Here is a 16129-nt window from a genome sequence, read left to right as displayed (position 1 = left end):
TAGTACTTGCATGGGAGACAACCTTAGAAAACCAGCGGTTGACACTTTTTTGAGTTTTTGCCGTCTGCACCTATTTGGTCCATGCTGTTAAAACAGCGTGCAAAGTTCTCCAAAGCGTTTCCAAAGTTGCTAGATTTGTTTGTTTATTTGACCTAAGTTGTTGTTATATCGAACCATGCAGTTGTAAAGTATGAAAAATGACTAAAATTCATTTGAAACCTTCCATGTTAGCAGACTGTCATATGAGCCGGCCGTAAAATGAACAAACACATATTGAAAATGTTAAAAGCGATTGAAAAGTTGGTGGATGTGCGTTTATATTCCCTCTAAGTCATTTCATGTCGAACCCCGCAATTAAATTTAGAACAAAATTTTGTAAAAGTCAAAAACAGCTATTTATGTTGGCACATTGTACCACTACCCAAGCACAAAGTGATTAACAAAGTGCTTACAAAGTTGTGAAAAGCTTGTGCAAAGTTGGTAGATTTGCATGAAAAATGTTACCTATTCTGTTACATTATCGAGTCCAATTGTTAAAAGTTCGCGAAAGTGAATGAATATGTTATTAAAGGCCCTTTGAATATCGCAGTGGCCCTCGAAGGATGTGGCACTTTAAAACATTTCCATCATTTACATGGCCACCAATAACAATAATTTTTAAACGACCCTGATAGATGAGTGGTCAGGTGATTGACCAATAATAGAAGTAAAGATCAATCGGTCGTGGTTAGTACTTGCATGGGAGACAACCTTAGAAAACCAGCGGTTGACACTTTTTTTGAGTTTTTGCCGTCTGCACCTATTTGGTCCATGCTGTTAAAACAGCGTGCAAAGTTCTCCAAAGCGTTTCCAAAGTTGCTAGATTTGTTTGTTTATTTGACCTAAGTTGTTGTTATATCGAACCATGCAGTTGTAAAGTATGAAAAATGACTAAAATTCATTTGAAACCTTCCATGTTAGCAGACAGTCATATGAGCCGGCCGTAAAATGAACAAACACATACTGAAAATGTTAAAAGCAATTGAAAAGTTGGTGGATTTGCGTTTATATTCCCCCTAAGTCATTTTATGTAGAACCCCGCAGTAAAATTTAGAACAAAATTATGTAAAAGTCAAAAACAGCTATTTATGTAGGCACATTGTACCACTACCCAAGCTCAAAGTGATTAACAAAGTGCTTACAAAGTTGTGAAAAGCTTTGCAAAGTTGGTAGATTTGCATGGAAATGTTACCTATTCTGTTACATTATCGAGTCCAGTTGTTAAAAGTTCGCGAAAGTGAATGAATATGTTATTAAAGGCTCTTTGAATATCGCAGTGGCCCTCAAAGGATGTAGAATTTTTAAACATTTCCATCATTTACATGGCCACCAATAACAATAACTTTTAAACGACCCTGATAGATGAGTGGTCAGGTGATTGACCAATAATAGAAGTAAAGATCAATCGGTCGTGGTTAGTACTTGCATGGGAGACAACCTTAGAAAACCAGCGGTTGACACTTTTTTGAGTTTTTGCCGTCTGCACCTATTTGGTCCATGCTGTTAAAACAGCGTGCAAAGTTCTCCAAAGCGTTTCCAAAGTTGCTAGATTTGTTTGTTTATTTGACCTAAGTTGTTGTTATATCGAACCATGCAGTTGTAAAGTATGAAAAATGACTAAAATTCATTTGAAACCTTCCATGTTAGCAGACTGTCATATGAGCCGGCCGTAAAATGAACAAACACATATTGAAAATGTTAAAAGCGATTGAAAAGTTGGTGGATGTGCGTTTATATTCCCTCTAAGTCATTTCATGTCGAACCCCGCAGTTAAATTTAGAACAAAATTTTGTAAAAGTCAAAAACAGCTATTTATGTTGGCACATTGTACCACTACCCAAGCGCAAAGTGATTAACAAAGTGCTTACAAAGTTGTGAAAAGCTTGTGCAAAGTTGGTAGATTTGCATGAAAAATGTTACCTATTCTGTTACATTATCGAGTCCAATTGTTAAAAGTTCGCGAAAGTGAATGAATATGTTATTAAAGGCCCTTTGAATATCGCAGTGGCCCTCGAAGGATGTAGAATTTTTAAACATTTCCATCAATTACATGGCCGCCAATAACAATAATTTTTAAACGACCCTGATAGATGAGTTTTCAGGTGATCGACCAATAATAGAAGTAAAGATCAATCGGTCGTGGTTAGTATTTGCATGGGAGACAACCTGAGAAAACCAGCGGTTGACACTTTTTTTGAGTTTTTGCCGTCTGCACCTATTTGGTCCATGCTGTTAAAACAGCGTGCAAAGTTCTCCAAAGCGTTTCCAAAGTTGCTAGATTTGTTTGTTTATTTGACCTAAGTTGTTGTTATATCGAACCATGCAGTTGTAAAGTATGAAAAATGACTAAAATTCATTTGAAACCTTCCATGTTAGCAGACTGTCATATGAGCCGGCCGTAAAATGAACAAACACATACTGAAAATGTTAAAAGCGATTGAAAAGTTGATGGATTTGCGTTTATATTCCCCTAAGTCATTTCATGTAGAACCCCGCAGTTAAATTTAGAACAAAATTATGTAAAAGTCAAAAACAGCTATTTATGTTGGCACATTGTACCACTACCCAAGCTCAAAGTGATTAACAAAGTGCTTACAAAGTTGTGAAAAGATTGTGCAATGTTGGTAGATTTGCATGGAAATGTTACCTATTCTGTTACATTATCGAGTCCAGTTGTTAAAAGTTCGCGAAAGTGAATGAATATGTTAGTAAAGGCTCTTTGAATATTGCAGTGGCCCTCGAAGGATGTATCATTTTTAAACATTTCCATCAATTACATGGCCACCAATAACAATAATTTTTAAACGACCCTGATAGATGAGTGGTCAGGTGAACGACCAATAATAGAAGTAAAGATCGATCGGTCGTGGTTAGTACTTGCATGGGAGACAACCTTAGAAAACCAGCGGTTGACACTTTTTTTGAGTTTTTGCCGTCTGCACCTATTTGATCCATGCTGTTAAAACAGCGTGCAAAGTTCTCCAAAGCGTTTCCAAAGTTGCTAGATTTGTTTGTTTATTTGACCTAAGTTGTTGTTATATCGAACCATGCAGTTGTAAAGTATGAAAAATGACTAAAATTCATTTGAAACCTTCCATGTTAGCAGACTGTCATATGAGCCGGCCGTAAAATGAACAAACACATATTGAAAATGTTAAAAGCGATTGAAAAGTTGGTGGATGTGCGTTTATATTCCCTCTAAGTCATTTCATGTCGAACCCCGCAGTTAAATTTAGAACAAAATTTTGTAAAAGTCAAAAACAGCTATTTATGTTGGCACATTGTACCACTACCCAAGCGCAAAGTGATTAACAAAGTGCTTACAAAGTTGTGAAAAGATTGTGCAAAGTTGGTAGATTTGCATGAAAAATGTTACCTATTCTGTTACATTATCGAGTCCAATTGTTAAAAGTTCGCGAAAGTGAATGAATATGTTAGTAAAGGCTCTTTGAATATTGCAGTGGCCCTCGAAGGATGTATCATTTTTAAACATTTCCATCAATTACATGGCCACCAATAACAATAATTTTTAAACGACCCTGATAGATGAGTGGTCAGGTGAACGACCAATAATAGAAGTAAAGATCGATCGGTCGTGGTTAGTACTTGCATGGGAGACAACCTTAGAAAACCAGCGGTTGACACTTTTTTTGAGTTTTTGCCGTCTGCACCTATTTGGTCCATGCTGTTAAAACAGCGTGCAAAGTTCTCCAAAGCGTTTCCAAAGTTGCTAGATTTGTTTGTTTATTTAACCTAAGTTGTTGTTATATCGAACCATGCAGTTGTAAAGTATGAAAAATGACTAAAATTCATTTGAAACCTTCCATGTTAGCAGACTGTCATATGAGCCGGCCGTAAAATGAACAAACACATACTGAAAATGTTAAAAGCGATTGAAAAGTTGGTGGATTTGCGTTTATATTCCCTCTAAGTCATTTCATGTAGAACCCCGCAGTTAAATTTAGAACAAAATTATGTAAAAGTCAAAAACAGCTATTTATGTAGGCACATTGTACCACTACCCAAGCTCAAAGTGATTAACAAAGTGCTTACAAAGTTGTGAAAAGCTTGTGCAAAGTTGGTAGATTTGCATGGAAATGTTACCTATTCTGTTACATTACCGAGTCCAGTTGTTAAAAGTTCGCGAAAGTGAATGAATATGTTAGTAAAGGCTCTTTGAATATCGCAGTGGCCCTCGAAGGATGTATCATTTTTAAACATTTCCATCAATTACATGGCCACCAATAACAATAATTTTTAAACGACCCTGATAGATGAGTGGTCAGGTGAACGACCAATAATAGAAGTAAAGATCGATCGGTCGTGGTTAGTACTTGCATGGGAGACAACCTTAGAAAACCAGCGGTTGACACTTTTTTTGAGTTTTTGCCGTCTGCACCTATTTGGTCCATGCTGTTAAAACAGCGTGCAAAGTTCTCCAAAGCGTTTCCAAAGTTGCTAGATTTGTTTGTTTATTTAACCTAAGTTGTTGTTATATCGAACCATGCAGTTGTAAAGTATGAAAAATGACTAAAATTCATTTGAAACCTTCCATGTTAGCAGACTGTCATATGAGCCGGCCGTAAAATGAACAAACACATACTGAAAATGTTAAAAGCGATTGAAAAGTTGGTGGATTTGCGTTTATATTCCCCCTAAGTCATTTCATGTAGAACCCGACAGTTAAATTTAGAACAAAATTATGTAAAAGTCAAAAACAGCTATTTATGTAGGCACATTGTACCACTACCCAAGCTCAAAGTGATTAACAAAGTGCTTACAAAGTTGTGAAAAGCTTTGCAAAGTTGGTAGATTTGCATGGAAATGTTACCTATTCTGTTACATTATCGAGTCCAGTTGTTAAAAGTTCGCGAAAGTGAATGAATATGTTATTAAAGGCTCTTTGAATATCGCAGTGGCCCTCAAAGGATGTAGAATTTTTAAACATTTCCATCATTTACATGGCCACCAATAACAATAATTTTTAAACGACCCTGATAGATGAGTGGTCAGGTGATTGACCAATAATAGAAGTAAAGATCAATCGGTCGTGGTTAGTACTTGCATGGGAGACAACCTTAGAAAACCAGCGGTTGACACTTTTTTTGAGTTTTTGCCGTCTGCACCTATTTGATCCATGCTGTTAAAACAGCGTGCAAAGTTCTCCAAAGCGTTTCCAAAGTTGCTAGATTTGTTTGTTTATTTGACCTAAGTTGTTGTTATATCGAACCATGCAGTTGTAAAGTATGAAAAATGACTAAAATTCATTTGAAACCTTCCATGTTAGCAGACTGTCATATGAGCCGGCCGTAAAATGAACAAACACATATTGAAAATGTTAAAAGCGATTGAAAAGTTGGTGGATGTGCGTTTATATTCCCTCTAAGTCATTTCATGTCGAACCCCGCAGTTAAATTTAGAACAAAATTTTGTAAAAGTCAAAAACAGCTATTTATGTTGGCACATTGTACCACTACCCAAGCGCAAAGTGATTAACAAAGTGCTTACAAAGTTGTGAAAAGATTGTGCAAAGTTGGTAGATTTGCATGAAAAATGTTACCTATTCTGTTACATTATCGAGTCCAATTGTTAAAAGTTCGCGAAAGTGAATGAATATGTTAGTAAAGGCTCTTTGAATATTGCAGTGGCCCTCGAAGGATGTATCATTTTTAAACATTTCCATCAATTACATGGCCACCAATAACAATAATTTTTAAACGACCCTGATAGATGAGTGGTCAGGTGAACGACCAATAATAGAAGTAAAGATCGATCGGTCGTGGTTAGTACTTGCATGGGAGACAACCTTAGAAAACCAGCGGTTGACACTTTTTTTGAGTTTTTGCCGTCTGCACCTATTTGGTCCATGCTGTTAAAACAGCGTGCAAAGTTCTCCAAAGCGTTTCCAAAGTTGCTAGATTTGTTTGTTTATTTAACCTAAGTTGTTGTTATATCGAACCATGCAGTTGTAAAGTATGAAAAATGACTAAAATTCATTTGAAACCTTCCATGTTAGCAGACTGTCATATGAGCCGGCCGTAAAATGAACAAACACATACTGAAAATGTTAAAAGCGATTGAAAAGTTGGTGGATTTGCGTTTATATTCCCTCTAAGTCATTTCATGTAGAACCCCGCAGTTAAATTTAGAACAAAATTATGTAAAAGTCAAAAACAGCTATTTATGTAGGCACATTGTACCACTACCCAAGCTCAAAGTGATTAACAAAGTGCTTACAAAGTTGTGAAAAGCTTGTGCAAAGTTGGTAGATTTGCATGGAAATGTTACCTATTCTGTTACATTACCGAGTCCAGTTGTTAAAAGTTCGCGAAAGTGAATGAATATGTTAGTAAAGGCTCTTTGAATATCGCAGTGGCCCTCGAAGGATGTATCATTTTTAAACATTTCCATCAATTACATGGCCACCAATAACAATAATTTTTAAACGACCCTGATAGATGAGTGGTCAGGTGAACGACCAATAATAGAAGTAAAGATCGATCGGTCGTGGTTAGTACTTGCATGGGAGACAACCTTAGAAAACCAGCGGTTGACACTTTTTTTGAGTTTTTGCCGTCTGCACCTATTTGGTCCATGCTGTTAAAACAGCGTGCAAAGTTCTCCAAAGCGTTTCCAAAGTTGCTAGATTTGTTTGTTTATTTAACCTAAGTTGTTGTTATATCGAACCATGCAGTTGTAAAGTATGAAAAATGACTAAAATTCATTTGAAACCTTCCATGTTAGCAGACTGTCATATGAGCCGGCCGTAAAATGAACAAACACATACTGAAAATGTTAAAAGCGATTGAAAAGTTGGTGGATTTGCGTTTATATTCCCCCTAAGTCATTTCATGTAGAACCCCGCAGTTAAATTTAGAACAAAATTATGTAAAAGTCAAAAACAGCTATTTATGTAGGCACATTGTACCACTACCCAAGCTCAAAGTGATTAACAAAGTGCTTACAAAGTTGTGAAAAGCTTTGCAAAGTTGGTAGATTTGCATGGAAATGTTACCTATTCTGTTACATTATCGAGTCCAGTTGTTAAAAGTTCGCGAAAGTGAATGAATATGTTATTAAAGGCTCTTTGAATATCGCAGTGGCCCTCAAAGGATGTAGAATTTTTAAACATTTCCATCATTTACATGGCCACCAATAACAATAATTTTTAAACGACCCTGATAGATGAGTGGTCAGGTGATTGACCAATAATAGAAGTAAAGATCAATCGGTCGTGGTTAGTACTTGCATGGGAGACAACCTTAGAAAACCAGCGGTTGACACTTTTTTTGAGTTTTTGCCATCTGCACCTATTTGGTCCATGCTGTTAAAACAGCGTGCAAAGTTCTCCAAAGCGTTTCCAAAGTTGCTAGATTTGTTTGTTTATTTGACCTAAGTTGTTGTTATATCGAACCATGCAGTTGTAAAGTATGAAAAATGACTAAAATTCATTTGAAACCTTCCATGTTAGCAGACTGTCATATGAGCCGGCCGTAAAATGAACAAACACATATTGAAAATGTTAAAAGCGATTGAAAAGTTGGTGGATGTGCGTTTATATTCCCTCTAAGTCATTTCATGTCGAACCCCGCAGTTAAATTTAGAACAAAATTTTGTAAAAGTCAAAAACAGCTATTTATGTTGGCACATTGTACCACTACCCAAGCGCAAAGTGATTAACAAAGTGCTTACAAAGTTGTGAAAAGATTGTGCAAAGTTGGTAGATTTGCATGAAAAATGTTACCTATTCTGTTACATTATCGAGTCCAATTGTTAAAAGTTCGCGAAAGTGAATGAATATGTTATTAAAGGCCCTTTGAATATCGCAGTGGCCCTCGAAGGATGTAGAATTTTTAAACATTTCCATCAATTACATGGCCGCCAATAACAATAATTTTTAAACGACCCTGATAGATGAGTTTTCAGGTGATCGACCAATAATAGAAGTAAAGATCAATCGGTCGTGGTTAGTACTTGCATGGGAGACAACCTGAGAAAACCAGCGGTTGACACTTTTTTTGAGTTTTTGCCGTCTGCACCTATTTGGTCCATGCTGTTAAAACAGCGTGCAAAGTTCTCCAAAGCGTTTCCAAAGTTGCTAGATTTGTTTGTTTATTTGACCTAAGTTGTTGTTATATCGAACCATGCAGTTGTAAAGTATGAAAAATGACTAAAATTCATTTGAAACCTTCCATGTTAGCAGACTGTCATATGAGCCGGCCGTAAAATGAACAAACACATACTGAAAATGTTAAAAGCGATTGAAAAGTTGGTGGATTTGCGTTTATATTCCCCTAAGTCATTTCATGTAGAACCCCGCAGTTAAATTTAGAACAAAATTATGTAAAAGTCAAAAACAGCTATTTATGTTGGCACATTGTACCACTACCCAAGCTCAAAGTGATTAACAAAGTGCTTACAAAGTTGTGAAAAGCTTGTGCAATGTTGGTAGATTTGCATGGAAATGTTACCTATTCTGTTACATTATCGAGTCCAGTTGTTAAAAGTTCGCGAAAGTGAATGAATATGTTAGTAAAGGCTCTTTGAATATCGCAGTGGCCCTCGAAGGATGTATCATTTTTAAACATTTCCATCAATTACATGGCCACCAATAACAATAATTTTTAAACGACCCTGATAGATGAGTGGTCAGGTGAACGACCAATAATAGAAGTAAAGATCGATCGGTCGTGGTTAGTACTTGCATGGGAGACAACCTTAAAAAACCAGCGGTTGACACTTTTTTTGAGTTTTTGCCGTCTGCACCTATTTGGTCCATGCTGTTAAAACAGCGTGCAAAGTTCTCCAAAGCGTTTCCAAAGTTGCTAGATTTGTTTGTTTATTTAACCTAAGTTGTTGTTATATATCGAACCATGCAGTTGTAAAGTATGAAAAATGACTAAAATTCATTTGAAACCTTCCATGTTAGCAGACTGTCATATGAGCCGGCCGTAAAATGAACAAACACATACTGAAAATGTTAAAAGCGATTGAAAAGTTGGTGGATTTGCGTTTATATTCCCCCTAAGTCATTTCATGTAGAACCCCGCAGTTAAATTTAGAACAAAATTATGTAAAAGTCAAAAACAGCTATTTATGTAGGCACATTGTACCACTACCCAAGCTCAAAGTGATTAACAAAGTGCTTACAAAGTTGTGAAAAGCTTTGCAAAGTTGGTAGATTTGCATGGAAATGTTACCTATTCTGTTACATTATCGAGTCCAGTTGTTAAAAGTTCGCGAAAGTGAATGAATATGTTATTAAAGGCTCTTTGAATATCGCAGTGGCCCTCGAAGGATGTATCATTTTTAAACATTTCCATCAATTACATGGCCACCAATAACAATAATTTTTAAACGACCCTGATAGATGAGTGGTCAGGTGAACGACCAATAATAGAAGTAAAGATCGTTCGGTCGTGGTTAGTACTTGCATGGGAGACAACCTTAAAAAAACCAGCGGTTGACACTTTTTTTGAGTTTTTGCTGTCTGCACCTATTTGGTCCATGCTGTTAAAACAGCGTGCAAAGTTCTCCAAAGCGTTTCCAAAGTTGCTAGATTTGTTTGTTTATTTAACCTAAGTTGTTGTTATATCGAACCATGCAGTTGTAAAGTATGAAAAATGACTAAAATTCATTTGAAACCTTCCATGTTAGCAGACTGTCATATGAGCCGGCCGTAAAATGAACAAACACATACTGAAAATGTTAAAAGCGATTGAAAAGTTGGTGGATTTGCGTTTATATTCCCCCTAAGTCATTTCATGTAGAACCCCGCAGTTAAATTTAGAACAAAATTATGTAAAAGTCAAAAACAGCTATTTATGTAGGCACATTGTACCACTACCCAAGCTCAAAGTGATTAACAAAGTGCTTACAAAGTTGTGAAAAGCTTTGCAAAGTTGGTAGATTTGCATGGAAATGTTACCTATTCTGTTACATTATCGAGTCCAGTTGTTAAAAGTTCGCGAAAGTGAATGAATATGTTATTAAAGGCTCTTTGAATATCGCAGTGGCCCTCAAAGGATGTAGAATTTTTAAACATTTCCATCATTTACATGGCCACCAATAACAATAATTTTTAAACGACCCTGATAGATGAGTGGTCAGGTGATTGACCAATAATAGAAGTAAAGATCAATCGGTCGTGGTTAGTACTTGCATGGGAGACAACCTTAGAAAACCAGCGGTTGACACTTTTTTTGAGTTTTTGCCGTCTGCACCTATTTGGTCCATGCTGTTAAAACAGCATGCAAAGTTCTCCAAAGCGTTTACAAAGTTGCTAGATTGGTTTGTTTATTTAACCTAAGTTGTTGTTATATCGAACCATGCAGTTGTAAAGTATGAAAAATGACTAAAATTCATTTGAAACCTTCCATGTTAGCAGACTGTCATATGAGCCGGCCGTAAAATGAACAAACACATACTGAAAATGTTAAAAGCGATTGAAAAGTTGGTGGATTTGCGTTTATATTCCCCCTAAGTCATTTCATGTAGAACCCCGCAGTTAAATTTAGAACAAAATTATGTAAAAGTCAAAAACAGCTATTTATGTTGGCACATTGTACCACTACCCAAGCTCAAAGTGATTAACAAAGTGCTTACAAAGTTGTGAAAAGCTTTGCATAGTTGGTAGATTTGCATGGAAATGTTACCTATTCTGTTACATTATCGAGTCCAGTTGTTAAAAGTTCGCGAAAGTGAATGAATATGTTATTAAAGGCTCTTTGAATATCGCAGTGGCCCTCAAAGGATGTAGAATTTTTAAACATTTCCATCATTTACATGGCCACCAATAACAATAATTTTTAAACGACCCTGATAGATGAGTGGTCAGGTGATCGACCAATAATAGAAGTAAAGATCAATCGGTCGTGGTTAGTACTTGCATGGGAGACAACATTAGAAAACCAGCGGTTGACACTTTTTTTGAGTTTTTGCCGTCTGCACCTATTTGGTCCATGCTGTTAAAACAGCGTGCAAAGTTCTCCAAAGCGTTTCCAAAGTTGCTAGATTTGTTTGTTTATTTAACCTAAGTTGTTGTTATATCGAACCATGCAGTTGTAAAGTATGAAAAATGACTAAAATTCATTTGAAACCTTCCATGTTAGCAGACTGTCATATGAGCCGGCCGTAAAATGAACAAACACATACTGAAAATGTTAAAAGCGATTGAAAAGTTGGTGGATTTGCGTTTATATTCCCCCTAAGTCATTTCATGTAGAACCCCGCAGTTAAATTTAGAACAAAATTATGTAAAAGTCAAAAACAGCTATTTATGTAGGCACATTGTACCACTACCCAAGCTCAAAGTGATTAACAAAGTGCTTACAAAGTTGTGAAAAGCTTTGCAAAGTTGGTAGATTTGCATGGAAATGTTACCTATTCTGTTACATTATCGAGTCCAGTTGTTAAAAGTTCGCGAAAGTGAATGAATATGTTATTAAAGGTTCTTTGAATATCGCAGTGGCCCTCAAAGGATGTAGAATTTTTAAACATTTCCATCATTTACATGGCCACCAATAACAATAATTTTTAAACGACCCTGATAGATGAGTGGTCAGGTGATTGACCAATAATAGAAGTAAAGATCAATCGGTCGTGGTTAGTACTTGCATGGGAGACAACCTTAGAAAACCAGCGGTTGACACTTTTTTTGAGTTTTTGCCGTCTGCACCTATTTGGTCCATGCTGTTAAAACAGCGTGCAAAGTTCTCCAAAGCGTTTCCAAAGTTGCTAGATTTGTTTGTTTATTTAACCTAAGTTGTTGTTATATCGAACCATGCAGTTGTAAAGTATGAAAAATGACTAAAATTCATTTGAAACCTTCCATGTTAGCAGACTGTCATATGAGCCGGCCGTAAAATGAACAAACACATACTGAAAATGTTAAAAGCGATTGAAAAGTTGGTGGATTTGCGTTTATATTCCCCCTAAGTCATTTCATGTAGAACCCCGCAGTTAAATTTAGAACAAAATTATGTAAAAGTCAAAAACAGCTATTTATGTAGGCACATTGTACCACTACCCAAGCTCAAAGTGATTAACAAAGTGCTTACAAAGTTGTGAAAAGCTTTGCAAAGTTGGTAGATTTGCATGGAAATGTTACCTATTCTGTTACATTATCGAGTCCAGTTGTTAAAAGTTCGCGAAAGTGAATGAATATGTTATTAAAGGCTCTTTGAATATCGCAGTGGCCCTCAAAGGATGTAGAATTTTTAAACATTTCCATCATTTACATGGCCACCAATAACAATAATTTTTAAACGACCCTGATAGATGAGTGGTCAGGTGATTGACCAATAATAGAAGTAAAGATCAATCGGTCGTGGTTAGTACTTGCATGGGAGACAACCTTAGAAAACCAGCGGTTGACACTTTTTTTGAGTTTTTGCCGTCTGCACCTATTTGGTCCATGCTGTTAAAACAGCATGCAAAGTTCTCCAAAGCGTTTACAAAGTTGCTAGATTGGTTTGTTTATTTAACCTAAGTTGTTGTTATATCGAACCATGCAGTTGTAAAGTATGAAAAATGACTAAAATTCATTTGAAACCTTCCATGTTAGCAGACTGTCATATGAGCCGGCCGTAAAATGAACAAACACATACTGAAAATGTTAAAAGCGATTGAAAAGTTGGTGGATTTGCGTTTATATTCCCCCTAAGTCATTTCATGTAGAACCCCGCAGTTAAATTTAGAACAAAATTATGTAAAAGTCAAAAACAGCTATTTATGTTGGCACATTGTACCACTACCCAAGCTCAAAGTGATTAACAAAGTGCTTACAAAGTTGTGAAAAGCTTTGCATAGTTGGTAGATTTGCATGGAAATGTTACCTATTCTGTTACATTATCGAGTCCAGTTGTTAAAAGTTCGCGAAAGTGAATGAATATGTTATTAAAGGCTCTTTGAATATCGCAGTGGCCCTCAAAGGATGTAGAATTTTTAAACATTTCCATCATTTACATGGCCACCAATAACAATAATTTTTAAACGACCCTGATAGATGAGTGGTCAGGTGATCGACCAATAATAGAAGTAAAGATCAATCGGTCGTGGTTAGTACTTGCATGGGAGACAACATTAGAAAACCAGCGGTTGACACTTTTTTTGAGTTTTTGCCGTCTGCACCTATTTGGTCCATGCTGTTAAAACAGCGTGCAAAGTTCTCCAAAGCGTTTCCAAAGTTGCTAGATTTGTTTGTTTATTTAACCTAAGTTGTTGTTATATCGAACCATGCAGTTGTAAAGTATGAAAAATGACTAAAATTCATTTGAAACCTTCCATGTTAGCAGACTGTCATATGAGCCGGCCGTAAAATGAACAAACACATACTGAAAATGTTAAAAGCGATTGAAAAGTTGGTGGATTTGCGTTTATATTCCCCCTAAGTCATTTCATGTAGAACCCCGCAGTTAAATTTAGAACAAAATTATGTAAAAGTCAAAAACAGCTATTTATGTAGGCACATTGTACCACTACCCAAGCTCAAAGTGATTAACAAAGTGCTTACAAAGTTGTGAAAAGCTTTGCAAAGTTGGTAGATTTGCATGGAAATGTTACCTATTCTGTTACATTATCGAGTCCAGTTGTTAAAAGTTCGCGAAAGTGAATGAATATGTTATTAAAGGTTCTTTGAATATCGCAGTGGCCCTCAAAGGATGTAGAATTTTTAAACATTTCCATCATTTACATGGCCACCAATAACAATAATTTTTAAACGACCCTGATAGATGAGTGGTCAGGTGATTGACCAATAATAGAAGTAAAGATCAATCGGTCGTGGTTAGTACTTGCATGGGAGACAACCTTAGAAAACCAGCGGTTGACACTTTTTTTGAGTTTTTGCCGTCTGCACCTATTTGGTCCATGCTGTTAAAACAGCGTGCAAAGTTCTCCAAAGCGTTTCCAAAGTTGCTAGATTTGTTTGTTTATTTAACCTAAGTTGTTGTTATATCGAACCATGCAGTTGTAAAGTATGAAAAATGACTAAAATTCATTTGAAACCTTCCATGTTAGCAGACTGTCATATGAGCCGGCCGTAAAATGAACAAACACATACTGAAAATGTTAAAAGCGATTGAAAAGTTGGTGGATTTGCGTTTATATTCCCCCTAAGTCATTTCATGTAGAACCCCGCAGTTAAATTTAGAACAAAATTATGTAAAAGTCAAAAACAGCTATTTATGTAGGCACATTGTACCACTACCCAAGCTCAAAGTGATTAACAAAGTGCTTACAAAGTTGTGAAAAGCTTTGCAAAGTTGGTAGATTTGCATGGAAATGTTACCTATTCTGTTACATTATCGAGTCCAGTTGTTAAAAGTTCGCGAAAGTGAATGAATATGTTATTAAAGGCTCTTTGAATATCGCAGTGGCCCTCAAAGGATGTAGAATTTTTAAACATTTCCATCATTTACATGGCCAACAATAACAATAATTTTTAAACGACCCTGATAGATGAGTGGTCAGGTGATTGACCAATAATAGAAGTAAAGATCAATCGGTCGTGGTTAGTACTTTCATGGGAGACAACCTTAGAAAACCAGCGGTTGACACTTTTTTTGAGTTTTTGCCGTCTGCACCTATTTGGTCCATGCTGTTAAAACAGCGTGCAAAGTTCTCCAAAGCGTTTCCAAAGTTGCTAGATTTGTTTGTTTATTTGACCTAAGTTGTTGTTATATCGAACCATGCAGTTGTAAAGTATGAAAAATGACTAAAATTCATTTGAAACGTTCCATGTTAGCAGACTGTCATATGAGCCGGCCGTAAAATGAACAAACACATACTGAAAATGTTAAAAGCGATTGAAAAGTTGGTGGATTTGCGTTTATATTCCCCCTAAGTCATTTCATGTAGAACCCCGCAGTTAAATTTAGAACAAAATTATGTAAAAGTCAAAAACAGCTATTTATGTTGGCACATTGTATCACTACCCAAGCGCAAAGTGATTCACAAAGTGCTTACAAAGTTGTGAAAAGCTTGTGCAAAGTTGGTAGATTTGCATGAAAATGTTACCTATTCTATTACATTATCGAGTCCAGTTGTTAAAAGTTCGCGAAAGTGAATGAATATGTTATTAAATGCCCTTTGAATATCGCAGTGGCCCTCGAAGGATGTAGAATTTTTAAACATTTCCATCAATTACATGGCCGCCAATAACAATAATTTTTAAACGACCCTGATAGATGAGTGGTCAGGTGATTGACCAATAATAGAAGTAAAGATCAATCGGTCGTGGTTAGTACTTGCATGGGAGACAACCTGAGAAAACCAGCGGTTGACACTTTTTTTGAGTTTTTGCCGTCTGCACCTATTTGGTCCATGCTGTTAAAACAGCGTGCAAAGTTCTCCAAAGCGTTTCCAAAGTTGCTAGATTTGTTTGTTTATTTGACCTAAGTTGTTGTTATATCGAACCATGCAGTTGTAAAGTATGAAAAATGACTAAAATTCATTTGAAACCTTCCATGTTAGCAGACTGTCATATGAGCCGGCCGTAAAATGAACAAACACATACTGAAAATGTTAAAAGCGATTGAAAAGTTGGTGGATTTGCGTTTATATTCCCCCTAAGTCATTTCATGTAGAACCCCGCAGTTAAATTTAGAACAAAATTATGTAAAAGTCAAAAACAGCTATTTATGTAGGCACATTGTACCACTACCCAAGCTCAAAGTGATTAACAAAGTGCTTACAAAGTTGTGAAAAGCTTTGCAAAGTTGGTAGATTTGCATGGAAATGTTACCTATTCTGTTACATTATCGAGTCCAGTTGTTAAAAGTTCGCGAAAGTGAATGAATATGTTATTAAAGGCTCTTTGAATATCGCAGTGGCCCTCAAAGGATGTAGAATTTTTAAACATTTCCATCATTTACATGGCCAACAATAACAATAATTTTTAAACGACCCTGATAGATGAGTGGTCAGGTGATTGACCAATAATAGAAGTAAAGATCAATCGGTCGTGGTTAGTACTTGCATGGGAGACAACCTTAGAAAACCAGCGGTTGACACTTTTTTTGAGTTTTTGCCGTCTGCACCTATTTGGTCCATGCTGTTAAAACAGCGTGCAAAGTTCTCCAAAGCGTTT

Source organism: Saccoglossus kowalevskii, chromosome 10 (genome assembly GCF_978046115.1).
Source record: "Saccoglossus kowalevskii chromosome 10, keSacKowa6.1, whole genome shotgun sequence".
Classification (NCBI taxonomy): Eukaryota; Metazoa; Hemichordata; class Enteropneusta; family Harrimaniidae; genus Saccoglossus; species Saccoglossus kowalevskii.
The sequence above is the reverse complement of the archived record's forward strand: the minus strand, read 5'-3'. Positions refer to the sequence as shown.